Source organism: Pinus tabuliformis, chromosome 6 (assembly GCF_031772625.1).
Source record: "Pinus tabuliformis cultivar Carrire ecotype Pingquan chromosome 6, CPIR1, whole genome shotgun sequence".
In the NCBI taxonomy this organism is placed as follows: domain Eukaryota; kingdom Viridiplantae; phylum Streptophyta; class Pinopsida; order Pinales; family Pinaceae; genus Pinus; species Pinus tabuliformis.
The window spans coordinates 1233368471-1233394708 of record NC_142292.1 but is presented as its reverse complement, the minus strand read 5'-3'; positions in this window follow the sequence as shown (position 1 = coordinate 1233394708).

Sequence of the window (26238 nt, the reverse complement as noted above, 5' to 3'; positions counted from 1 at the left end):
CCCGATGAGCCTTGGTTTGTCCATTCCATCGCTACCATCTCTTTGGGCAATCATTCGCTTTCACTTGGTTGTTTTACTTTTGCTTAAGGAACATCTGTGATGAGTGGTCTTATTAGCCATCCTATTGACCTTTACATGTTTTGAGAAATTCCATGATCCAGGTGGATATTGGTGGCCACCCGCCAATTCCACTTGGACCCCCACCATTGCTTCTTTCAATTTTTCAATTTCCTTAATTGTAGCACAGTTTACTATTTTTAGCAATTTTTCGGGTCCTAAACTTCCGGAGCCATTTTGAGGCCCTAAATGACATTTTTTGGTAGATTAGCACAGTTTACTATTTTTAGAAATTTTTTGGGTCCTAAACTTCCAAGGCCGTTTTGAGGCCCTAAACGACGTTTTTTTGGAAATATACCACCAACGATTTTCTAACTAAAATCGTCTTTTTCGTCGTAGTCCTCGGAGAGATCTTTCCAACAGGTTATCATGTGTGTCAAACAGAGATAATATGACCAAGTCATGACCCCAGAAAGTTGGCTGTCCAAGTCACCCCAACGGGGCCCATAAACTCTTGGTGTTACATCTCCTCGGGTTAGGGTTTTGGTTGTTTAGGGTTTGCTCTTATTGTTCAATAATAAAAATGCCCTTGTGCCTCATTGTAAGGTAGTTTAGAGGCATGTAGCGGCCACATCTCTTCTCAGAGATAAGCTACCATCGCCCTAGCTAGTTTATTTGCATTTCTGTTTGTAAGCATATTTCTGTATTTTACATTAATGAAGGGAAGTATTATTTTCGCTGCATCTCTATGTTTATGGTTATCTCTGTAACTTGTTGCGTTCCTGTTTAAATCCGGATCAGTGGTATCAGAGCGGTCTACTTTTTTTCTCTATTTTTCTTTGCATGTCCCCAACGAGGTTGGGATATAAGGAGTTAGGGCTTGAACTAGTCGAACCTTTGCAAGACCAACCTCGCAAATCCTGACGACCTCCCATGGTGGATGAAAAGAAAGATGAGGGGGCAGGAGATCCTATCAAAATCTTGCTCGAAGAAGCCCTCGAGCAATAAAGGAACACGATGATGGACAACTTTGCCCAGATCCTTCAGCGGCTACCCAGGGGCGACACATCAGCTTCCAACAACTACTCTGGAAACGCCACACCGTTTAAGGTACAAATTAATTTTGAAATCCCCATATTCGAGGGTCAGATAGACGCAGATGCCATCGATAAATGGTTAAATCTGCTAGAGGGTTATTCTTCTGTTCATGATCTTTCCAGTCGGGAAAAGATTATTTTTTCTCTTCTCAAAGCAACCCCCCACATCAAGGACTGGTGGGAAACCTACTGCGAGCAGAAGGATGAAAGTATAGGCTCACTATTTTCAGTCGCACCCACTTGGAATTCATTCTGGGATGGCATCAAGAAGTAGTACTACCCTGTTGGAAGCTATGAGGATCAATACATAAAGTGGACCACGCTGTAGCAGGGAAGGGACAAAGACGTGCCAGAGTTTACCAATATTTTCCATACCCTTCACAAAAAGTTGGGTATTAAGGATTCAGAGTAGCATTTGATACTCAAATACCACGGCTGCCTACACAAGTACATCCAGGAAGAAATAGAATTCCTGAACATCTCCTCTCTCGGCATGGCATACCAATTTGTTGTCAAGGTCGAACAAAAGTTTAAACAGGAGAAGCGAGACTTTGGATGCGAATCCGAAGCAAGGGAAAGGTGCCCCCAAACTGCAGAATAAAGGACAAAGCTAAGGCGGGGAGGCCCAAGACAACCTGCCAAAGCTACAAGCAAAGAACAATGCCACGAAGCTGAAAAAGAACACAGGAAAGTGGTGTGAGTTCCATAAGAGCTCCACTCACAACACAAGTGAGTGTCAAGCCAATCGGTCACTGGTGGCCGAGCTAAAGGTTTCAGAATCAGATGCATGTTCTGACTCTAAGTTAGAACCTAACAAGGGGAATGCCAAAGAGAAGCAGATTATCGATGTGGAGCCCAATGTCACCGTTGCCACCACAAAGATCCAGAAGGAGGAACTTGAAGATCCAGAGGAGGAGGAGCGTCTCTTACACTCCCAGATGTGGGTAAAAGGCTCCCTGCTATAGTTCATTGCTGAAAGTGGGAGCCAAAAGAACCTCATTTCGACAGAGGTCGTGAAGCGGCTGGGCTTACCGACCATAACACATCCACAACCATACACCGTCGGGTGGCTTCACCAAGGACGGGATCTTCACGTGAGCCAGCAGTGTCGCCTTCCATACAACATCAAGCCCTTCACGGATGAGGTATTGCGTGACATTTCTCCCCTTGAAGTTTGTGATGTATTATTAGGACAACCATACCTGTGGAAGCGACATGCTGTTATTGTTACTTTGGGAAATAAGTTGTACAGGATACTGGAGGTAGCACTGCCTACCACCATCTCTTTGGTTACTGCAAAACAATGTAGTAAGCTCATTTCCAAAATTGTGAAATTTGTTTTCCTAATGATATGCCATCAAGGAAAGAAGAAGATGGTGGCCACAAGCTCCAGATAGGGCCCCTCCACATGACAACTACAGATGGACAAGGTCGTGGAGGAGTACAAGGAAACCTTCACCTCCTCCACAGGGGTTCCTCTGCACTATCAGGTCAAGCACTCCATCGATTTGACCCCAGGTGCGCCGCTGCCCAATGGACCAATCTATCGGCGCTCCGTTCTGGAGAATGATGAAATCAAGAGGCAGATTCAGGAGCTGCTGCAGAAAGGTCACATCCATCCGAGTTCATCGCCCTGTGGGAGCCCGATTGTGTTGGTACAGAAGAAGGATGGGACTTGGAGACTCTGTATTGACTATCGGGCGCTGAACAAGATCACTGTCCATAATAGGTACCCAATCCCATGGATTGATGACCTCCTGGACCAACTGAAGGGAGAAAAATATTTCAAGAAGATCAATTTGAAGTCAGGATATCACCAGGTACCAATTGAACCCTCCGATGTGTGGAAGACTGCCTTCAAAGCTAAGGAGGGCCTTTTCGAATGGTTGGTTATGCCTTTCGGATTGACGAATGCTCCTGCAACCTTCATGAGGCTAATGGATGACATCTTGCATCCATTCACCAACTCATTTGTAGTGGTATACTTGGATGACATCCTGATCTTCAGCCAGAGTTGGGAAGAGCACCTCCACCACATCCGACAGGTTCTCTAAACACTGCGGTAACACAAGTTATGTGCTAATTTGGAGAAATTAACTTTTGGCATGACCTAGGTTCAGTATCTGGGATAAATTATTGATGAATAGGGGGTGCATGTGGATCCAGAAAAGATCCAAGTCATTCGGTATTGGCCATCTCCAACCACTCTGACAGAGCTCCACAACTTTCTAGGTCTTGCCAACTTCTACCGCAGTTTCGTGTTGGGATTTTCTCATATCACTTGGCCTTTGAGTCAAGTCACCAAGGGAGGAGTGAAAGAAAAATTCTTTTGGTATGAATATTAACAGAAGGCATTCACAGAGTTGAAATATCGCCTCTGCTCGGCACCAGTGCTTGCATTACCAGACTTGCAACAACCATTTGAGGTCGAGACAGATGCCTCTAACTATGCTATTGGGGCAGTCCTTACTCAACACGAGAATCCAATGGCATATCACAATGAGACACTTTCAGACACAGTCCGAAAGTATCCCACTTATGAAAAAGAGATGTATTCCATTGTGCAGGCCTGCCGACAATGGAAGCATTACATTTTGGGGAAGGAAACAATCATCCACACGGACCACCGACTCCTGCAGTTCATATAGACCAAAGGGAAATTGCAGAATGATCACCATAAAAAGTGGTCCAAATACCTACAATAGTTCCATTTGAATATCAAGTATAAGAAGGGCAGCACCAATAATGTTGCAGATTGCCTTAGTCGACCACCGATCATGGAGTTAACCATCGTGCTCAACTCTTGTGGGCACGAGACTTATGATTGACCACTTCTCTACAAAAGCGACCCAGAATTTGGCCACACATACCAAACACTCTTGGAGGGTCAACATGTTCCAGATTTTCACCTCCAGGATGCCCTGTTATGCCACCTGGGTCACCTTTGTGTTCCTTCAAGCGAGCGTGCCAAGATGATTTGGGAAGCACACTACAATCGGGCTGCTGGGCATTTCAGGGTCGAGAAAATGGTGGCAGTACTGCAGAAGTATTTCTATTGGCTGAATCTTCGACAGGATGTCGGGAAGTACATCAGATCATGCACTGCCTGTGCCATTTCCAAACTGAACATCAAGAAGCAAGGCCTCTATACCCCGCTGCTTACCCCTAGTCGACTTTGGGAATCCATCTCCATGGATTACATGTCAGACCTTCCTTCCACTAAGCATGGAAACGACTGTGTTTTTGTGGTCGTCGACAGGTTCTCGAAGATGGCCATTATGGCGGCCTACAAGAAGAATATCATAGCAGAAGCCACTGCTAAACTCTTCTTTGAACGAGTGTGGGTACTGTTAGTGTCAGTTTTTGCAGCCTTCCTCTAGTGATCAAACATGATCTTATAAAGTGATTTTAAGGTGTCAAGGTCAAATTTTGTCATTTCAGTGAGTCTTCAAGCAAAATTTGGTCACTAGGCATTAGGTTTAGGGTTTGCTTTTACTCCTTTCAAAGTTGTCCAAATGTCGGTCCATGTCGCCATTCAGCTGAGTGCACCATCATTCAGAGGGTTTTCATCATCATGTCAGGGTCCAATGGGTCATTTTACACCTTGTTCATGCTTCAGTTGCGCCTAGGTAAAGTTCATTTCCCTCTCCTAGGGTTTTGAAGGTAATTTCTCTTGGATGGTTAAATCATTAGAAAAACTTGTATCCTGATGTTCATACACCTTCCCCTATCCTTAATGTACCTTATTAAACACTTCCCATCACTGAGATCCCCCGAATTCCTCATTTTTTCACAAATCCTAGTTTCTTGCTACAACTTGACAATTTTTTAGACTAGGCCTGTGTTTTTCCCTTTTGGACCCCTTCCCCTCACTCAATATTTTAAATTCCACTTTCCTCTACTTCCTAACATCCCTCCCTACTTCCCAAAATTTTCTCAAGAATTTAGAAGCCACTTATCCCCTTCATTTCACTTCATTTCGATAAATCCCCTGTTCCACACATCGAGATAGGTTTTACTCCAATGATGTTCCTGAGCAATAAAAGATGAAGTTGGGAAAAATGAGAGAGGTGTTTGTCCATAATAGGCCAAGGAAGAAAAAAATCCTTCAATGTTTACACAGGTGTCATGGTTTTAGAGAAATGTCACAAATACAGTTGCCTCGGGAGAATTGATGCACCTCTAAAGTGACCTTGGGAAAATCAAGTTTTCTCCTAACTTGGTTGACCAAATGACTTTCTTGATGAGTCAAATTATAACTATACACAAATATATTTCCAATGAGCTATCATGATCTCAATTTGGAGTTGAGGAAGACCTTCAAAAGTTGACTGCAACAACACTTTTCCTTTAGGCAGCCTCATTCTGCACATTTTGACCAGTCTTGGGAGATTTGATTTTTGACAGGGAAAATGAACAACAAATTGAAAAATTATTATTGGGTTGGAAAGTATACTCAACAAACTTTCCAATGAGCTATCTTGCACCCAATTTGGACACCGGGAAGGCCTCCAAAAGTCTCCTTCAAAAAGAGCTACGCATAGGGTTTGGTGGCGCGACGCATTGGGTTTGTGGCGCGACGCATAGAGCTAGAAGCCTGATTTCACTCACAAACTCTCCCAAATTGAAAAATTTGCTCAATATTCTTGTGTTAAAGTAATTTAACACCTCCATATTGCCAATGTATGAGTTTCCATCAGTGTTTATGGTGTTTCAATCGGTTAAAAACAAAACCCTAGTTCCTTGCAAAGTTGTGTTGAGAAAATTGCCTAGGGTTTGCAAAATTGCAGTTTTGCCGTTGTATCCCCATTTTCATTTTTCTTTCACTACACTTCACTCATATTAATTTCCCTCTCCCCTTTCATTCACACTCACCTATCCCCTTATCCCTAAAACTAAAAACCCTAATACCTAATCCCATTATTCCTAAACCCTAATTGCTATCCCAAAGCCTAAATACTATTCCCTAAACCCTTTCATTCCCCAAAACCTTACAGCTAGCCTCAAATCCTCCACTCATTAGTCCCACTCATCCATGGAGCTCAAAAACATGCAAGCAACTGGCAAGTTGCTAAGAGAAGGAAAACCAAGTCGACAACACCTGAAAGGGAAACTCAAGCTGAGTGTGAATCTGGGCTTGAGAGGACAAACTTGCACTTGGGAAAGGATGCTAGAAAAGGCCAACAAAGAGAAGACATTGTTGAGGCACATGGACTACCATTACTTGGCGAAAAACAAAATTTGCAAGGCAAGAATCAGGAGCTTGAAAGCAAAGTTGAAAAGGGCATTGAGAAGGCGAAAGGAGCATGATAGACTTCAGATATTGGTTGAGGCTTCCTTGGCCCAACACAATGCTTGATGGAGGAGACTCAACCCAAATTTCAAAAAATTTGGGGCACTTTTTGCATTTTTGGAATTTTTGGCACTAAAACACAGAAATTTCTGCTCTATGCGCCGCGCCACTCGGCGCTCGCTTTTGATGGAGGCATCATTTTGAGAAAAAATCAAAATATTTTTATTTTTCATGAAAAAATATGCATGCTCACAAATGGCCAAGAAATTTTGACAGGTTTTGAGCCCCCAAAAAGGTCAAAAACACCCTAAAAATGGCCTTTCTGCCCCTATTTTGATACACAAGAAGCAGTGTTGGCAGAACTAAGTTTTGGAGGGGCAAATGGAGGCCAAATTGAAAAATTCCACTTGGGTTAGAAAGTAGACAGGTATACCTTTCCAACAAGTACATTTGGAGCAAGTTTGGACATCGGTAAGGCCTCCAAAAGTGGGTCCAAACAGGCGCTATGCATAGAGAATCAGGCGCGGCACATAGAGAAAAAATTGCGAGTTTGACCAAGTATTGCTCTATTTTTTGCCCAGCTTTGGCCAGTTTGAATTTTTCACTTTCTTAATGGAAAATTTGTGATGTAATTTAAGGTACATTGATGGATCATGATGTAAATATGTCAAATTTTCACTTATAGAGGTAGATTCATTGTTTAAAATGTTGTTTGAAATTGAATGAATTAGTTCCCTAGTTTCTAGAGGCAAGCTGTTCCACTACCTGATTTCTAGTTCTCAGTTTAGAATTAGTTGGAACAACTCCTAAAATTGTGAGCTCGACCCCTAGAGGCTAGGATGAGTTATGCTTTGTCTATATCTTTTGATCTTTCAGTCATTAGCATGGTTGGACTCTTGAGGAAGAAAAGGACTTCATTGTACACTCATAATTTCATTTTGGCTAAGGAATTGAGACCAGGATTTGCAACACTCTTTGGGATTCATGTGGAAATTTGTCCTGGTACAGTGATTCTGTTTGCAATTATGAATTTGTTTATGTGATTGTATGCCATTATCTATCTTGTTTTCTTCTGAACTAAACAAACAAGAGTGTAAGTAGAATCCATTGAAAGTGCAGTGCTCTACTTGAAGTTTGGTTTAGTTATTTGATGTTTTCAGCTGTTTGGGGAGGATCCATGATTGGTCTTGCCCTCTTCAACACCTCACCTATCTATTCCTTCAAGCTCATTCATATTTAAGTGCCAAAACGATTTCCTACCTTGCCCCATTGAGATCTCTGCAGGACTGATCCTCAATCCCCGCACCCAAAATCTATCTTTCTCTCTGAGCCAAAAAAATAATCTTTTATTCAATCAAACTCTCTTGCACTCATACCTAGCCTAAGATCAGAAGATATTTCAGTCATCTCGAGTCCTCATTAATCATTACTTTCTGAGATTGACCTGAAGAGAGCCCTCTCCTGACCTGGTAGGGCTAGCTACCAGGCTGAGCGTGGTTTGATGTTGGCCCTGGATCCTACCTTTTCAACTTGAGGTAAATCTAGGCACTAGTAGGTACACTTTGGGATCCCACAGTCTATCATCTCAGATTGGGACAACAGGTTCCTCAATACATTTTGGTCCAGTCTCTGGTCGATGCTGGACACCAAACTCACTAAGTCCACAACCTTCCATCCTCAAACTGATGGCTAGACAGAGGTTGTCAACAGGATGATCATACACATTCTGCATATGTACAACTCAAAGCATCCAAGCACATGGGGCGAGAGCCTCCCCTATGTTTAGCCGCATGAAGCTACAGACAGGTGACAGGAAAGGAGCTAAAAAAAGTATTGGCAGGTAAAGTTACAGCAGTACAGCTACAACCGGGCTCTCCACAGTTCGATTGGCCACAACCCTTTTCAGGTGGGCTTGGGATTCCAGCCACTATGTCCCATTGATGTGGCCATGCCATTTGCAACTACTCATGCAGATTCGGCTCATGTCTAGTCTAAAACAGATAAGGCAAATAGCTTCATTGAGCATATCTAATCTGATAATCACCCTATGAGTGACCTCAGTTAAATATTTATTGAATAAAGGTATTATAGACTCATGTGCTGGTGTGTGTTCTATGTTATTTAAGCAATGTATCGATCAGATTGCAAATACACAGACACTTTAAATGGAAAGACAACAGAGAAATACAGTAAGAAAATACAAGAACACAAGAAATTTAATAAGGAGTTCACCTTATTCTCTAGGGCTACATCTCCGGTCTAGCTCTCAATGGTGGCCTTATTTTATTGTGTCTTAAGCAGAGAATTACAATGCAAGAGCTCAATATGAGTCACCTGAAACAGATTTGCTTGGCAGGGTGGTTCTTGGATTCCCTAAGCTACTGGAGTGCACAGATTCGTTTGCCTACCATCTCTATGACCTTCTGGTCTACAATGGAGAGAGCCCAATGTGGTGCTTAGTCCGGATAGATCCTCTCTGGGATGGCTTGAATCTCTCAAGCTCTCTGGTGCTCGACGCTGCCTTTGGTTAGCTTGACCCTCTGTCTTCTTTCTGATTTTGCTTCACTGTCTTTTTCTCTGTGTTCTGTCCTCCTCTCGGGATTATGGTCTCTCTGTCTCTCGGGGTTCTCTGTCCCTCTCTCTCTATTCATGGCTTTGAAGCCATTCATTCCCATGTCTGTTCGATTCCTCTTCCGCCTCTGTCGAATTACCTTCTGTAGCTACACTTGGAGTTCCCTGGCTCGGCGTCATCATCGGCTCACACGGAGTGGCCACATGTCCTCCTGTAATGTGCCAGCCTGCTTCGTTAGTTCAGTTCTTTGGCTACATTCGTGGAATGAATCTTCCTCCATCGTGGCGGTCAAATGGACCTCAAATATTTACAAACTGTGGCTTAATCCCTCATCGATTCCACTTCCCCATCGGGCGCGATCTCAGCCGTTAGATCTAGGGCCCCCAGATCCGATGCCATACGCACGTTTCATGCGGTTGACTTGCTCAACCATTAGGGTGCGATCAATGACAGTTTCTCTCTCCTCCGCTTGCCACGCGTTGATTGTTGAGTGGGATCGCTCCGCTTCCATCCAAAACTGCTTACCATTTGAGGGCGGCCCGATTAGTACCGCTGGTTTCTGGAGCGGGTCCTGCCTTTAGCTTTTAGCCCTTCTACCTTTGCCCTACGGTTCTCCGGCTCCCCACGCAACCGAGTGCTCGGGACTACTCCATTTCGAGCCCTTTCGCCCAGTGATGCGTGATTAGTGCTAGCGCTAATCGCGCATCAAAATCCACCTCTGTTTCCCGATCCGGGCCTTCTAGCAGCTAATTCGGCCTCCCGCGCAGTCTCCATGGGCCTCGATCAATGCGCTTTGACCGAGGTCCTCGTCGTTCCACGCTAGCTGCCATTGCCAATAGTTCAGGGTGTTTTTGATCGTTGTTTTGGAATTTTTGATGTTTGTCCCGACTTGAGGTACTCCACATCTCCCCTGCACGTTGTCCCCACCTTCCTGTCCAGCACTATGTCTTCCTGCAAGTCATTAAGATATTCAGGTAGCAGGTCATCAATAGAAGGCAATTGACTCTGCTCTTCAGGGTCCTCAATCATTTAAGGTTCAAGCAATCTCAAGCAATCTGCATTTATGACTGAGTAGATGTGCATGTAAGTTGGTAGATCAAGGCGAAAATCATTTTCACCAATCTTCTCAAGTATCCTAAAGGGTCCATACTTGATAGGATTTAGCTTTTTATCTTCACCTTGCATTCTGTCCTTGCTGATATATAGCAGACCTGGTCACCAACTTGAAAACTATGCTCCATCCAATGCTTGTCATGCCTAGCCTTGTACTTGGCTTGGCTCTTTTCCAATTGTTCCTGTACTGCCTGGTGGATCTCTTGGATCTGTTCAATGAACCTAGTTGCCCTATCCACATCACTATGTCCATCAACCATGGTATCTTTACCAAAGACAAAATCCAAAGGAGACCTTGGTGTGAAACCAAAACATGTTTCAAAAGGAGATCTCTGTGTAGAAGAATGCTTTGCTCTATTGTAAGCATGCTGCACATAACACAAGTGTTCATCCCAAAGCTTAGGATGTTTGCTGCAATATCCTCTCAGTAACTGGATCACTGTCCTGTTAAATACTTCTTTTTGGCCATCTGTTTGTGGATGAAAAGCTGTGCTTTTCTTCAGTTTGGTGTCCATCAGTTTCCACAGACTCGACCAAAACTTCCCCACAAATCGGGTGTCTCGATCAGATACAATAGAAGTGGGTAATCCAAAATGAACCCATACATGTTCAAAGAACAATTTTTAAGTCTATTTAGCTGTAATATGTTTATTACAGGGTATCAAAATACACATTTTGCTGAACCTATCCACAACAACATATAGATAATCATAACCTTTCCTAGATTTAGGCAGTCCTCCAACAAAATCCATGGAACACTTTCCCAAGGGTGAGAAGGAACTGGCAATGGAGTGTACAAGCTTATTTTTCTATTGCTGGGCTTGCTTTTAGCACATATAGCACACCCTCTTACATATCTAGAAACTGTCTCATTCATTTTTGGCCAATAACGAAACCTTTGCAGTTATGCAACTGTTTTACTTACCTCAAAGTGACCTGATATCAGAGAAGTGTGTGCTTGCCTAATTATCTTTACTCTCTCAGTTTGTGGAATGCAGAGTTTCCCACAATGATATAAGAGTCGGTCCTTCATGTGGTAGTCCAATTCTTCTACTCTTTTGCCTTGACTCAAAGTTGCATATACATCTTTAAATTCCATATCCTGCGCATATTGCTCAATGTAGCTTTCATGTAGTGCATAATTATGCTTAAGTATGGTAGATGCATTTATAATGGGTCTAGACAACATGTCTGCAACCTTGTTATGTATGCCCTTTTTATATCTGATGACTAAATGAAACTGTTGTAGAAAACCCATCCATCTGTAATGTCTTGATTGCTGCAACTTAGTTTGGGAGTGCAAATATTGAAGTGTTTGATGATCAGTATGTATTACTGTCTCTTTGCCCATTAAGTAATGTTTCCACTTTTTCACACTCTGAACTAATGCATACAATTCTTTATCATATGTAGGATAGTTAACTACTGCAGGATTAAAAGTCTCAGAATGATAACATATGGGTTTACCATGATGTTTCAACACTGCTCCCATGGCATAGTCACTGGCATCAGTTTGGATCTCAAATTGTCTTCGTAGATCTGACAGTGCTAGTACAAGTGCTATACTAATATTATTTTTCAAGGTGTCGAAGGCTTTCTGATGTTTGCCTCCCAACTGAAACACCTTATTCAATCCTATTAAAGCATGTAAGGGAGCTGCAATTGAGGAAAAGTTAGAAATGAACTTCCTCCAATATTGTGCTGCTCCTAAGAAACTTCTCACTTCTGTAGTAGACTTGGGTTTAAGCCAGTTTACAATGACTGCCACTTTAGAGGGATATATTTTCAATTCACCTCCCCCTACTATATGACCCAAACAATTTAGAGATGTTTTGCCAAATTCACATTTTGAGAGTTTAATATAATGTTTTTTCTCTTTTTAAAACATCTAGTGTCTTCTTAACATGCTTTAAATGTTCTACCCACGTTTTACTAAAAATCAGAATGTTAGCCAGGTACACAATAAAAAAATCATCAAGAAAAGGTCTGAGTACATCATTCATTAATCTCATGAAAGTAGAAGGAGCATTAGTTAAGCCAAAAGGCATAACCAACAATTCGTACAATCCCTACTTTGTTTTGAAAGCAGTCTTCCATGCATCTTGCTCTGCGACCCTGACCTGATGGTATCCACTGAGCAAATCTAGCTTGGTGAAATAAACAACTTCCTTTAATTGATCTAAAAGATCATCTATGCGAGGAAGGGGATAACGATTTTTTATTGTTATCTTATTCAGTGCTCGGTAATCAATGCACATTCTCCATGAGCCATCTTTCTTTCTTACCAAAACGATTGGTGACCCACATGGTGATGTGCTAGGCCTGATGAACCCTTTCTCGAGCAACTCCTACACCTGCTTCTTGATTTCAACATTCTCTAAAGTAGACAACTTCTACATCCCAGTGTTAGGCAATGGAACATCTTGCTGCAAAATAATATCATGTACTATTCCCTTTTTGGGTGGCAGACCTTTAGGTTCTTGAAATAAGACATCATACTCTGAAACAACCTTTTCTATACCAGTTTGTTGTTCAGCATCACAACCCTCAAATACATTGGTTTTATCAGGTTTCCTTTCCTTTACAACCATTAGTAAGAATTGTTTGCATGAATTTATCATTCTTTTCATCTACCCTGAGTTTATGAGAGTATAATTATTCTTGAGCTTATGAGCTCTTACAAAGTATTCTATTCCATCTTTAACAAGTAGACACTTGTTCTCAGCACTATAGAAAATAGCCTTCCTATCATACAAGTAAGGACTTCCTAAAACAATTCCACATATGTCCAAAGGAATTATGTCTAACTCAACCTCATCTACAAATGTTGACCCAAAAGAAAACTTGAGTTTGCACTGTTTAGTCACTTGTAGTTGTGCTTTATCATTCAACCATCCTAATGGGTATGGTTTCTTGTGAAGCGTAGTTGCTAATCCCAATTTCTTTACAATTGCTTCAGAAATTAGATTTACTTGTGAGCCACTATCAAACAAAGTATCAATCTTTTGATTTTTGGAAACAACTCGAATATGGAAAAGCTCATGCCTTTTTCTCTCATTTTCTTCATCAATAACAGATTGAGCAGAATTACTAGTAGATGCTTCATAATTCTTACCTTTTATACCTGTGGCTGCAATAGTTGTTTCATCTCGTGAATCTGACCCCAAATCTTTATGAATAGCTGCAGCAGTCTTCTTATTCTTGCCCTCGGAATTCTTAGGTCTCAGCTCTGGATGTAGAATCCAACAATGCTCATCATCATGCCCATCCTTTTTACAGTGAGTGCATGAAGCTTTGCTTTTCTGTGCAGTGTTAGCCTTCCTTGCTTTCCACTTCTGCTTTCTTTTCTCCTTGCTCTGTCTTACAGTGGGTTGGGATGGTCCCCCAACTTCTCGATTTCCATTCTTTCCTCTAGCTTCTAGATGAGTAGCTTGTACAGATACCTCATCTATACTAGTGGGATTAAACATGAGGATGGTATGCCTCATGTAGTTGTGTAGACCACCAATGTACTTCAAAAGAGTCTCTGGTGAGTCTAATGAGATTCCCAACATGAATGCTCTCTTTCTAAATTCTTGAGTATACCCTTGCACACTTTGCCCTTTCAATTATCGAAGAGTTTGCCAACTCATCATGGCTTGTTGCATGTAGGCCAATGGATAGAATTGCTTTTTCATTGCAGAAACAAATTCACTCCAGACAGAGATAGTCTTACCATGTCTTTTCATATAAGCTTGGGTTCTGCCTTCCCACCAAACCAAGGCAGTGCCTCCTAGGCATAGGCTTGCCAGCTGAATCTTACTCTTGTCTGAGTCTATGTTCTGTACTCTACAATACACATCAATCTGTCTAATCCAATTGCCCAACTTTTCAGCATTTAGCTCTCCATAATATATAGGCAAATCAAATTTAACATCTAACTTGATCAAAGATGCTTTCTTATTATGCACATGGCTATTAGGAGGTGTGAGAAAGCTTTCCTCTTTCCCTTTTCCCTTGGAGTGGTCATGGAAATGAGACTCATCTTCTTCTTTATCTTGTTTAGAACCTGAGGAGTCTTCATTCTTATGCTTTCTAAAGTCCTTATACATTTCTTCTACCATAGACTTTATAGCTGGGAAACTTTCTATGAATTGAGGGTTTGGCCCCACAGAACCTTCCTCTGACATTGTTTTCAAAGGATAGACTCTCCCAATTTCAGGATTAGTCTCCACCAACTTTCCTTCTCCTAATTTGAGCTTTGATATGGTGAGAATTCAATAGCTAAACCAACACAAGCTTGTCTAACCTTATAGCCTAGAGCTTTGATACCACTTGATCTGATAATCACCATATGAGTGACCTCAGTTAAACTTTTATTGAATAAAGGTATTACAGACTCATGTGCTAGTGTGTGTTTTGTGTTATTTAAGCAACGGATCGATCATATTGCAAATACACAAACACTTTAAATGGAAAGACAATAGAGAAATACAGTAAGCAAATATAAGAACACAAGAAATTTAATAAGGAGTTCACCCTATTCTCCAGGTCTACATCGCCGGTCCAACTCCCAGTGGTGGCCTTATTTTGTTGTGTCTTAAGCAGAGAATTACAATGCAGGAGCTCAATATGAGTCACCTGAAACAGATTTGCTTGTCTGGGTGGTTCTTGAATTCCCCAAGCCACTGGAGTGCACAAACTCATTTGCATACCAGCTCTTTGACCTTCTAGTCTACAATGGAGAGAGCCCAATGTGGTGCTTAGTCTAAATAGATCCTCTCTGGGATGGATTGAATCTCTCAAGCTCTCTCATGCTTGACGCTGCCTTTGGTCAGCTCGGCCCTCTGTATTCTTTTTGCTTTTGCTTCACTGTCTTTTTCTCTGTGTTCTGTCCTCCTCTCGGGATTTTGGTCTCTCTGTCTCTAGGGGTTCTCTGTCCCTCTCTCTCTATGTATCTTCTGTCTTTATTCATGGCTTCGAAGCCATTCGTTCCCATGTCTGTTCGATTCCTCTTCCGCCTCCGTCGAATCACCTTCTGTAGCTGCACTTGGAGTTCCCTGGCTCGGCATCATCATCGCCTCACAGGGAGTGGCCACATGTCCTCTTGTAATGTGCCAGCCTACTTCGTCAGTTCAGTTCTTCGGCTACATTCGTGGAATGAATCTTCCTCCACTGTGGCGGTCAAACAGACCTCAAATCTTTACAAATTGCGGCTTAATCCCTCGTCGATTCTGCTTCCCCCATTGGGTGCGATCTTAGTCATTAGATCTGGGGCCTCCAGATCCGACGCCATACGCACGTTTCGCGCGGTTGACTTGCTCGACCGTTAGCGCGCGATCAACGACGGTTTTCTCTCTCCTCCGCTTGCCACGCATCGATCGTTGAGTGGGATCGCTCCGCTTCCATCCAAAACTGCTTACCATTTGAGGGTGCCCTGATCAATACTACTGGTTTTCGGAGCGGGTCCTGCCTTTAGCTTTTAGCCCTTCTACCTTTGCCCTACGGTTCTCCAGCTCCCCACGCGACCGAGTGCTCGGGGCTACTCCATTTCGAGCCCTTTCGCCCAACGCGCTAATTGCGCATCAAAATCCACCTCCGTTTCCCAATCCGGGCCTCCCAGGGGCTAATTCGGCCTCCCCCGCAGTCTCCATGGGCCTTGATCAGTGCGCTTTGACCGAGGTCCTCGTCGTTCCACGCTAGCTGCCATTTCCACTGGTTCAGGGTGTTTTTGATTGCTGTTTTGGAAATTTTGATGTTTTTCCTGACCTGATACAGTCATGGTTCCTTTGATAGTTATTTATGGATCCAATTCAGATCAACATCCAACATATTCGCTAGCAGGTCCATGAAATTATGGAGAAATCAAATGCCAAGTACAAGAAGCGACATGATCACAATCGGGTGCCACACAAGTTTTAGGTGGGCGACAAAGTCTGGTTGCATTTGCAAAAGGAACGCCTTACTGGAGCCTATCGGAAACTCAGACCACTCCGATATGGTCCTTACACCATTACCAAGGCTGTGGGAGATAATGCATTTGAGCTTAGCATTCCCCCATTCCTTGGCCTGCACCCAGTGTTCAATGTGGACTGCCTTCGGCCATACTTTCCACCATTACTAGACACATCCGACATTGCAGAACAACTCACACCCACAGAGTTGAATCTAGATTGCATGGAACAAGCTGCAATTGATTGGATCATGGACACACAAATAAAGCACACTCACTAGCAGAATATCCAACTGTATTGAGTTGTCAAAGCAGGCCAACTCCTTCACCAGGGCAAGTGGCTCACCAGGGACCAAGTTCAACAGAAGTTTCCACATCTCATGGGGGAACTCAACGCAATGGGGACCATTGTTTCCTAAGGGGCGAGGAATGATCCAGGTGAATATTGGTGGCCATCCACCAATTCCACTTGGACCCCCACCATTGCTTCTTTCAGTTTTTTAGTTTCCTTAATTGTAGTACAATTTACTATTTTTAGCAGTTTTTCGAGTCCTAAACTTTCAGATCCATTTTGAGGCCCTAAACGACATTTTTTTGAAAATCCATGACTGAAATCATCTTTTTCATCGTATTCCTCGGAGATATCTTTCCAACGGGTTATCATGTGCATCAAACGGAGATAATATGACCAAGTCATGACCCCGGGAAGTTGGCTGTCCAACTCACCCCAACGGGGCCCATAAACTCTTGGTGTTACGTCTCCTTGGGTTAGGGTTTTGGTTGTTTAGGGTTTGCTCTTATTGTTCAATAATAAAAATGCCCTTGAGCCTCATTGTAAGGCAGTTCAGAGGCATGTAGCCGCCACATCTCTTCTCAAAGATAAGCTACCATCACCCTAGCTAGTTTATTTCCATTTCTGTTTGTAAGCATATTTCAATATTTTACATTGATGAAGTGAAGTATTATTTCTGTTGCATCTCTGTCTTTATGGTTATCTCTATAATTTGTTGCATTCCTATTTAAATTTGGATCATTCCATCATCACCAAAACCAGTTGCTATCCTTCTATACCATTCGTTCGCCCAGGAGGAGTCATCTTTCAACTCTTTTTTGACTCTCTAAAAATGAAAAGATTGTTGAGCACTTGTTGTTTCAAACTCGTTAAAGTAAATGAAATGACGTCTACTCAGTATAATTTTAACCCTTTTCTAGACTGAGATAGACTATTGTATGAAAATGGAATAACTTAGTCGAACATGGCTAAGAGGTTCTCATGGATATTGTTTTCTACCTTTTTAGGTTCAAGAGATGATTTATGAAATGGGACCTTTGGAGTTTTCTTTTCCGCTTCTTTTTCAAACTCTCTAAACATGAAAAATCCCTTCGTCAGATTTGTAAAACTTAAACGATGCAGGACTTGTCACCATGACAAGACAGAGTTTGTCCTTCCTAGGACTCGTTAAACTTACTAAGATGGAACCATCCAAAGGATGAACTTATATGGCAAGCATATGCTATCCCCTTCAAGCTTGCGATGAAAAATAATGGGGTACTCACCAGAAATGGTGGGGGAAAAAGTGAAAGTGATCATCTCTCGTATTTTGTAAAGGCAACATGTTTCTGTCGAACATGACACTCATTTGTTACTTGTGTTGGGTTTGGGACATCTTCACTTAGTCACTTTCCTTCTTGGGGTTTGGAAATCCATTTTCCCTCTCATCTGATTATATTGCTTCATCATCACGACCTCTGATCCTATGTTGAGTAAAATGATACCAAAATCTAGAGTCATGTCATCGATATGTTCAAGGGAAGTCCTATCTGCAGTTCTTTACCACTTATGCATTGTTTGACTTTCGGCCATGGTCCTGGATCACACTTATCTACTCTACTACATCCTTTTGTTTCATGTCAATGATGTGGGATTCATTATGGCCCTCCTTCGACATATCACTTCCTGTTGATGTCAACTCATTATCTGGGAATATGATCTAGAAACTCCCTTCCAATACCTTAGAGCTTGCATGCCTCAATGACAAGTTATTCGCATTCGACGATAGGTTTACATCATTGGCCTTTAATTAGGTGATTCCACGGGTGTTCAACTTCAACTTCATTATTCACATTAGTGGATTGTGCTGATTGTACCTTTAGAGGCATTGTAATTATTGGTGGTTTCTCTAGTGATTGTTAATGGTTTACATCATTGACCGGTAATCAGGTGGTTCTCTATCATGTATGACTTCGACACATTTATTCGCATGGTAGATTTGTACATTGATCGGGTCGAGATGGAGCGCAAGACCCTAGATTTTGTCTAATGAAATCCAGGTTGTGTGGAGTTATTCATAATTGTACACATGTTTTCCTCTGTATAGATGGCTATGACCATACGTGGGTCCATATATATGATCCTCTTTATTTGGATGGTTGCAACCATACCGTGGATCTATACACATGATCCCTTCTATTCGGATGGTTGTGTCCATACCGTGGGTTCATGTATCATTAGATGCATATTCATGTATCACTAGGCATGTTTATCAGAGATGTAAGATATGTATATGTATATGTATATGCTTAGTTTGCAGGTCTCTTGACGATGTTGTTATAGTCCTTTCATTGACATGTAAAGAATCTCAACCATCACTCCCTTGTGAGCCTCATCATTGAGTAATTATATGGGCCCTAATTCACCTCCTAGCTTAGTCAAACCAACTATTCTCACACCTTATTGCATACTTTTGATTATATTTTGTTTATGAGATGAGTTAGAGTTGGATATTTTTCTTGATGACCTAATGTGCATATAATGCAGGAATAAAGGATACAAGCAAGGAAAAATGCAGGCATAAAGGATAAAAGCAAGGAACTATGGCAAAGACCTTGGTCAAAACTCAAATGGGATAAGGGAGAGTAATTATAGGAGGTAAATCCTCCTCATTTACTACCCCTCCATTCGAATATTCCTCCATCAACTCAGAGTGCAAACAACCATCACTTTGAAGACTAGAAGAAAACCGAGCAAGTGAAAGGGATAGAAACCAATTTTTCTTGAGTTGGGAGCCAAGCCTCCCTAATTTGAAGGAAGCCATTAGAGACTTCAGATGTATAAATAGAGAGGCTTAGGACCTCAGTAGGATTTGGATTTTTATTGTAAAACTCTACTTTATTTTTGAGCTACAAGACTTGTGACAATTTTTTATGTAATCCATGGTTTTGATAATGAGAATGAGTTTCATTTTGAGCCAACACTGAGTTAACTCAGAGGGCTAAAGCTCTTGGGTTAGGGCCCAACCCAAGCAGCCAAAGCTCCTCTTTATTGTACATGTATGCTAGCATAGATTTCTGTTCTGTTCATTTGCTTAAGTAGCTTCCTGGTTCTGTTCATTTGCTTAAGTAGATTCATGGTTTTCTGTTTTATTTGCTTAAGTAGCTTCATTTTCATTACAACAATATATCGTAGATTATTCATGGTTTTTCTATTCATTTGCTTCAGTAGCTACATTTACTATAGTTTTCTTCCATTTGTGCCTTCTTTCAGTTTACAGGTTAGCTAGGAGAAAAGATTACCATAAGTTGTGCGCAGGTGTCTCGATGTCATCTCCTCCCTCTAGGACCATGACTTGAGGAAGAGACCCTTCAGCAACCCCAAAAACACAGGTTTCTGGTTCTCGCATGAGCTATGGAGTTTGCTATTCGATGTAGTTATTTGTTCACCCTCACTGGTTTTTCTGTCATTTTCCTTTGAAACTGTTAGAGTCGGTCTAGTTATCCCTCCATCAGAGATCAAAGCTCTTTTGCATTTCATGATTAGGTGTCCCATCAGTTTTGATCAGTTGCATTTCATTAGGCATGCCATAACTCTGATGGAGTGGGTTGTGTCACTTATTCCCCTCGTGCTTGGCACTGCTGGTTCAGGCCCGTTTATTAAAATAAGTCTTCAAAGGTCATTTACAATCAGGTTTTAAATTTTGAGGTCTTAGGTCTAGGGTTGAGTCAATTTTGTCTTGAAAAGTCTTAGAAGACCAGCAGGCCAGAGGGATGTCTTTGATAGATCATCACTTCAATAATTTTCGTCATTGTACAGCTGAATAAGGACTTCTCTTCAAAACTCTGTTTTGAAGATAAGTCACCATCTCATTTTTGTAAAAATTGTCAAAATTTCCAAATTCTCCAAATGTTCAAGCGCAGCCTTGGTCTCCTTTGTTAGAGCATATCAGAGCTATCCCTGCAAAAAATTATCAGAAGAAATCATTATTTCAACCAATTTTTTTTAAAGGGAAACCAAAAAGTCAGAGCCTATTTAATCTGAAAAAGTGTCAACAACCAAACATTACAAAATGGGTTTTGGTCAAGTAAAAATTAAAAGGGAGTCTATATAAAGGCATTTCTCCTCATAACCAACCCATTCACATCTCAAGAGCAAAGTGCATCCATTCTAGGGCGATTTTACAAGCTGGTGAGCAAATCAGGCTAGTTCCAGGGGCGCGCTACGCATCAGCACACCTTTTTCAGTGTAAATTTACTCACGCGCTACGCACCAGGGGCGCGCTACGCGTTGGGTGAGGCACGCTACGCGTTGGGATTTTTGCTCAGAAATTCGCCAGCAAGTGTGCAACTCCTCCTCTAACTCAGTTAAAACATAGGTAGGCTTCATGTCCATGGTTTGTACTCAGTTTTGCAAGATGTATGTAGATAAATTATGCTAGCTATGCCATGAAAATTAAATGTAAAAACCCTCAGTTTGCTGTGAGAATTCAAAGGTCTAGTTTGCTGTAGGGTTTTCAAAATTATATGCTGCCAAGGTTTTCCCACTTTTGTGTTTCCTACCCCCCATGTTCACCAACATTTTCCTTAAAAAAATTCCTCATAGAACCCTACACTATCCCTCTACGAAATTCTAAACCCTCCCTTCTATTACAAACATAATATCCCCTAATTCACCCCAAACCCTAAAAATTATCAGAATTTCTATATCCTTTCCCTTCCCTAAATTCCTTGTTTATTTCCATTGCCCCTATGTCCCTAATGTTCCCCCTTCCCTAACAATTCCCTTGTATTTGTGTCCCCTTGGTCACAGCATTTTGAAAAACAGGAAAAAGTCTACAGTCAATTGTGTGCACAGTCAGCATATATATTCCAGCCATCTTGTCTTCAACAATATGTCAGAAACCGAGTCAGCTTATGAGCAGAGTTATGACAGTGATTCTACACCAGAAATAGAGGTGCCAAGGAGGTATCACAAAAGTGGCAAAGGTGGTCGGCATGTCAGGGAGGAGCCCACTTCTTTGGCTCATTTGCAAGCTTGTCCACTTGCAATGAATTGTTTTCGGTATCAATCATGTTTTGAATATTGTGAGCGGATCTCACAAATCCAGCATCATCGAGAACTAGTTCGTTTATTTTTCCTACATTTGCAGAATGGTCATGTAAACTTTGCTGGAGTGGATTTCACCTTGTCACCCGAGATTATTGCTCAGGCCACTGCGATACCAAATGTAGGGGAGGAATGGAATAATCACCAGCAGTTAGACAGATTTCACTATGAGCCATATATCAAGCCCAGGTGTATGAGACGTTTAACCGTTGTTTTTCCTTTCAGATTCCTAAGGGATGAGTATGCACCATTGATGAGACTCATCATTCGATATTTCACTTGTGAGGGCAGATTTTCACGTCTCTATTCGTACCATATCCGTTTGTTAATGAATTTTACAAGGGTACGTATGATGAACCTTCCATTTTTCATGTGTCGCAACATAGAGAGGATGGTGCCCTTAGTACAAAGGAAGACCCCAGCACAGCAGCATAAGAGCATCTATCATTATGCACTGATTAAGATCATAGTGATGCATCAGTTGGCACAACAGGGTATTGCTTGGGAGGAGTTCATTTCTCGCGACTTTTTCACGGTGCCACAGCCACCTCCCGAGATTGTCCATGATGAGGGAGGGCCTTCACATCAGTTTGACATTCCTGAGCCCGAGCATGTTAGCGCTCCTTCATATGTTACATATCAGAGAGGCCACAGGGCCTTATTTGCATCTGCACGACGAGTATTATCTCCACATCAGGTGGAAGGGGTCTCGTTGACTTCATCAGCGCAGCGAGTATTATCTCCACATCAGGTGGAAAGGGTCTCGCCTTCTGCAGCATAGGTACAGGCACAGGTATAGGACAGAGGCAAGCAACCCATGTTTGATGAGGGACCTTCAGGAGATCCGGACACAGATATTATTGACCTTGATATCAGCTCTCCTAGCTCGGAGCTAAAGGAGGTCATTCAACAACAAAAGGCTGAGAATCACTTGTTGCAACAGAAATTGGAAATGGCCAATTGGACAATCAACTACTTGGAGCAGCGCAACAAACAGCTAGAAGATGAACACACTCTTTATGAGTTGTGGCGAATCCGAGAAGACCGAAACTTGGCTCGCAAGAGACCCGGTGATTTGACACCTATTGAGCGAGAGTCTATGCTCATCCGGGTGAACACTCATTTAGAGAAATTGTTAGCCAAGGCAAACAGAGACAAAGATATGCTCCGCCATATGAAGAATCATTACTGGGCCCGCATGCATGTTTGCAAAGCGAAACTGAAGATCCTTAAAGGGCGATTGAGCAAGGCACTAAAACGGAGAAAAAGGCCCGATCCACTCCAAATTTTGGCCGAAGCCTCTTTGAAGGAGCATGGTACTTGATGAGACACCCCCAGCTCAAATTTCAAAAAATTTGGAGAAGTTTTTGTCAATTTTGAAATTTTTGTATTAAAAACAGGTTTTTGCCCTCAACGCGTAGCGCGCCGCGCGCTACCCTGAAGATGGGGAGGTCCAATTCAAGAAAGGTTTGCATTTTTGGATTTTTCATGATGAAATACATCTGCTCAGCCACTGCCAAGGCATTTCATCAAGTTTTGGGTCCCCAAAAGGTAAAAAAACATGCAAAAAATGACCTCACTGCCCCTTTTTGGACACACAGGTAGCAGCCATGGGAGAATGAACTTTTGGAGGGGCAAATGGACACCAAATTAGAAAATTCAACTTGGGTTGGAAAGTAGACATCCAGGGATTTCCAACAAGCCAACCTAAGCTCAATTTGGATGCCAGGAAGTGCCCCAAAAGTAGGTGGAAAGGCGCGCTACGCGTAGGGCTCAGGCGTACTACGCATCAGGATTTTTTACACATTTTTCACCTTCAAGCTCAGGAATTCGCCCAGTTTTGACCAGTTTTGACTTGTGATGGGATTTTTCACCCTCCTTGATGTAATTAATGTAATTTTATGTTGAATTGACACTTATTTACCTATTCTAGATGATTCATTCATGAAATAGCAAACATTTAATAAATGGATTGGTTTCCTAGCTTATAGAGGCAAGTTGTTTTGACTGCCTAGATTGTAGTGCTTTGTTTAGAATTGGTTGAAACAGCTCCTAGGATGATGAGCTAGACCCCTAGAGGCAAGGGAATGTGTTAACTTGCCTATATTATGTATTTTCTTAGTCATTTTCAGGGTTGGACTCTTTGGGAAGAGGCTTTGAGACTTTATTGTACATTTTACTTCAGCATTTTGGCAAAGGGAAGACCAGGGATTTGCAGCACTATTTGGAATTCTTGTGGCTTTATGTCTTGATGGTGTGCTTCTTTCAGTACTTGTAAGTTTGTTATGTGTATCATTTTTCCATCTCTCATCTTCTGCAATTGAACAAATGAAGTGTTAAGGTAGAATCCATAAATTTGCTGTGCTCTGCCTTTAAATTTGTTTAATTTTCCATGTTTTCTTCAGTTTAAGGAGAACCCTTGCTCTTGCTTGCTCTCCTTAGCTCCTCACCTGTCTGATCTATTCACCACATCACTTTAAAAGCATCAAAACAATTGCCTATCTTGCTCCAAGCAGACCTCTGCAGAAACTGTGTCTCATCCCCGCACCCAAAATTGCTTTTTCCTTTGATTCAACAAAAATCCCAAAAAATCACCTTTAAACCTCTGCACTTAATATCTAGCCTAAGATCAGTATTCCTTATTGGTCATCTCAGCCCCTTTGAAAACCTTTTGCCGAGATAGACCCGGAGAGAGCCCTCTCCTGTCCTCGTAGGGCTAGCTACGAGGCTGAGCGTGGTTTGATGTTGCCTCGAGTTTTTCCTTCCTCAGCCTGAGGCAGATTTGAGCGCTAACAGAAACCTCCTTCAACATGTTCTTCATGCATTGCTTCCTCACCATTTGATCCACAACAAACCTTCACAATCATCGTCCGATTCATTATTTTCTCCAACTGCTGCCTCACGTGAAGTCTTCCACTTACTTTATGCACTTTAATCTCCACCGTCGATCTGTCTCTTGATCCGACGGCTATCGCGTCACCTCAACACTTTGTGTGCTTTAAACCCACACCGTCGATCTGCCTCGCCTGATCCGACGGCTATTGCGTCACCCAATCGCCAACTAGCTTGGCCGATCTCCACCGTTGATCAGCCCCACCTGATGCAACGACTATTGCACAATCTCACGCGGATTATTGCACGATGGTTATCCGCCCGAGAGCATGCGAGAAAAGTGGTTTTCTCATGCTATGTGTCACGCAGTGAGGCTAATCGCGTGACATTTCAGAATTCTACTTACGGCCTTGAGGGCGTACGAGAAACTACTTATTGCTTTAGAAACTTGCTCCATCATTTCTGCACGTTTCTTTTTCCTGCAATACGATCTCCACCATCCATCCTCTGGTTAATCTTGTCTGTCCATCTTTTGACTTAATCCGCACAATAAGATCTCAACCGTTCATTGCTTTGTTACTCGATTCGTCCATCTATCCACTTAACCTCTGCGATAAGACCTCAGCCGTTCATCCTGTGCATCCATCTAGTCACCTAAGCCTTCGTGATAAGATCTCCACCTTTCATATTTTGTTCATTGATAGATCTGACGGTCCCTATGCGTTACTGTGTCCTTACATCCTTCTTTCATTGATTTCGACCTCCGATTGCTCTTCCGCTTGAAAACTAATTTAGCTTAAGTTTCTTTGCTTACATCTTAGTATAGTTTAATGCTCTTTACCTCTACAACTTAGATAGGAGCCTTAGGTTAGTGATTATTTTAGCAATTCTACTTAGCATAACTGTTTAGTTGGTTAGCTAGGTTATGGTGTGATTTAGCATTACATGTTGTTTTCTTCATTACTGCAGTAGAGTAGCTCTTTCTTAGAATAGGTTTGCTCTTCTTCCATCAAAGAATTAAGCTTCTTCTGACCCTATAGAGGTCTGGCTTGGAACCCCTGGGGTCTCTTGCTAGATAAACAATGACAATAGGCAGGACCTTCACTTCTACTTGTGCATATAGCACTGTCACCTCCAAGTTTGTACGAACCCCGGGTTGATAAGTAAGCTGGTAGCCCTGGGAGTTGCAACATTCTTGTTGCAATACCTAGGCTCATCAATCCCTATTCTGTCTTCATGCTTTAGGGGACATCTGTTACACAGTATTTTGTCGTACCTCTTATTAACTTCGTGTTCCATATTCTGAAGTTCCAAAACATTGACAACTGTGTAGCATATCCATCATGATATATAGACCAAAACCTCCCTTAAGAACCAAAGGAAAACTTCCCTGAGTCAATTCTGAAGAAGGTTAGCTAAAACCCTAATTTTTAGGGCTAGCGCGTTTTGCTCCACTGCCTGCTCATGCTGATGGCAGGTTTCTCTACTTTACCCTATCGCTGTCAGCGTGAGTTTTGATATGGAAACCCATGCTGAACCTCTTTTGGCAGGTTTTCCCAAACTGGAGGAGAAGCTTCTTGCACTAGAAAATTCGAGAATAACGAGCTGTATATTAGTTGTTATTGATATGGTTAATCTCTCCCATTTGGACCTCTTGATCTTATCATTATGAACTTTCCCCTTGATATGTGGACCTTCCTCTCACTTTTTTGGATCTATAACTCCATCTCCCTTCCATCCCCAAATGGTTGGTCATTGGTTTCCTGCCTTCTTATACTGAGATTATGCCCAAATGCTGCCCATTCTAAGTTAGAGAAGGAGTGCTTAAAGAGTCTTTGCTTGAACTTGGACATCCACTGAAAGGAAGTCTCCAACATAAAGGCATAGGTTGTATGCTTCCTTTTTTAGCTTATTAATATATACATCTGATGTTCACTTTCCATAATTGTGTAAATGTTTATG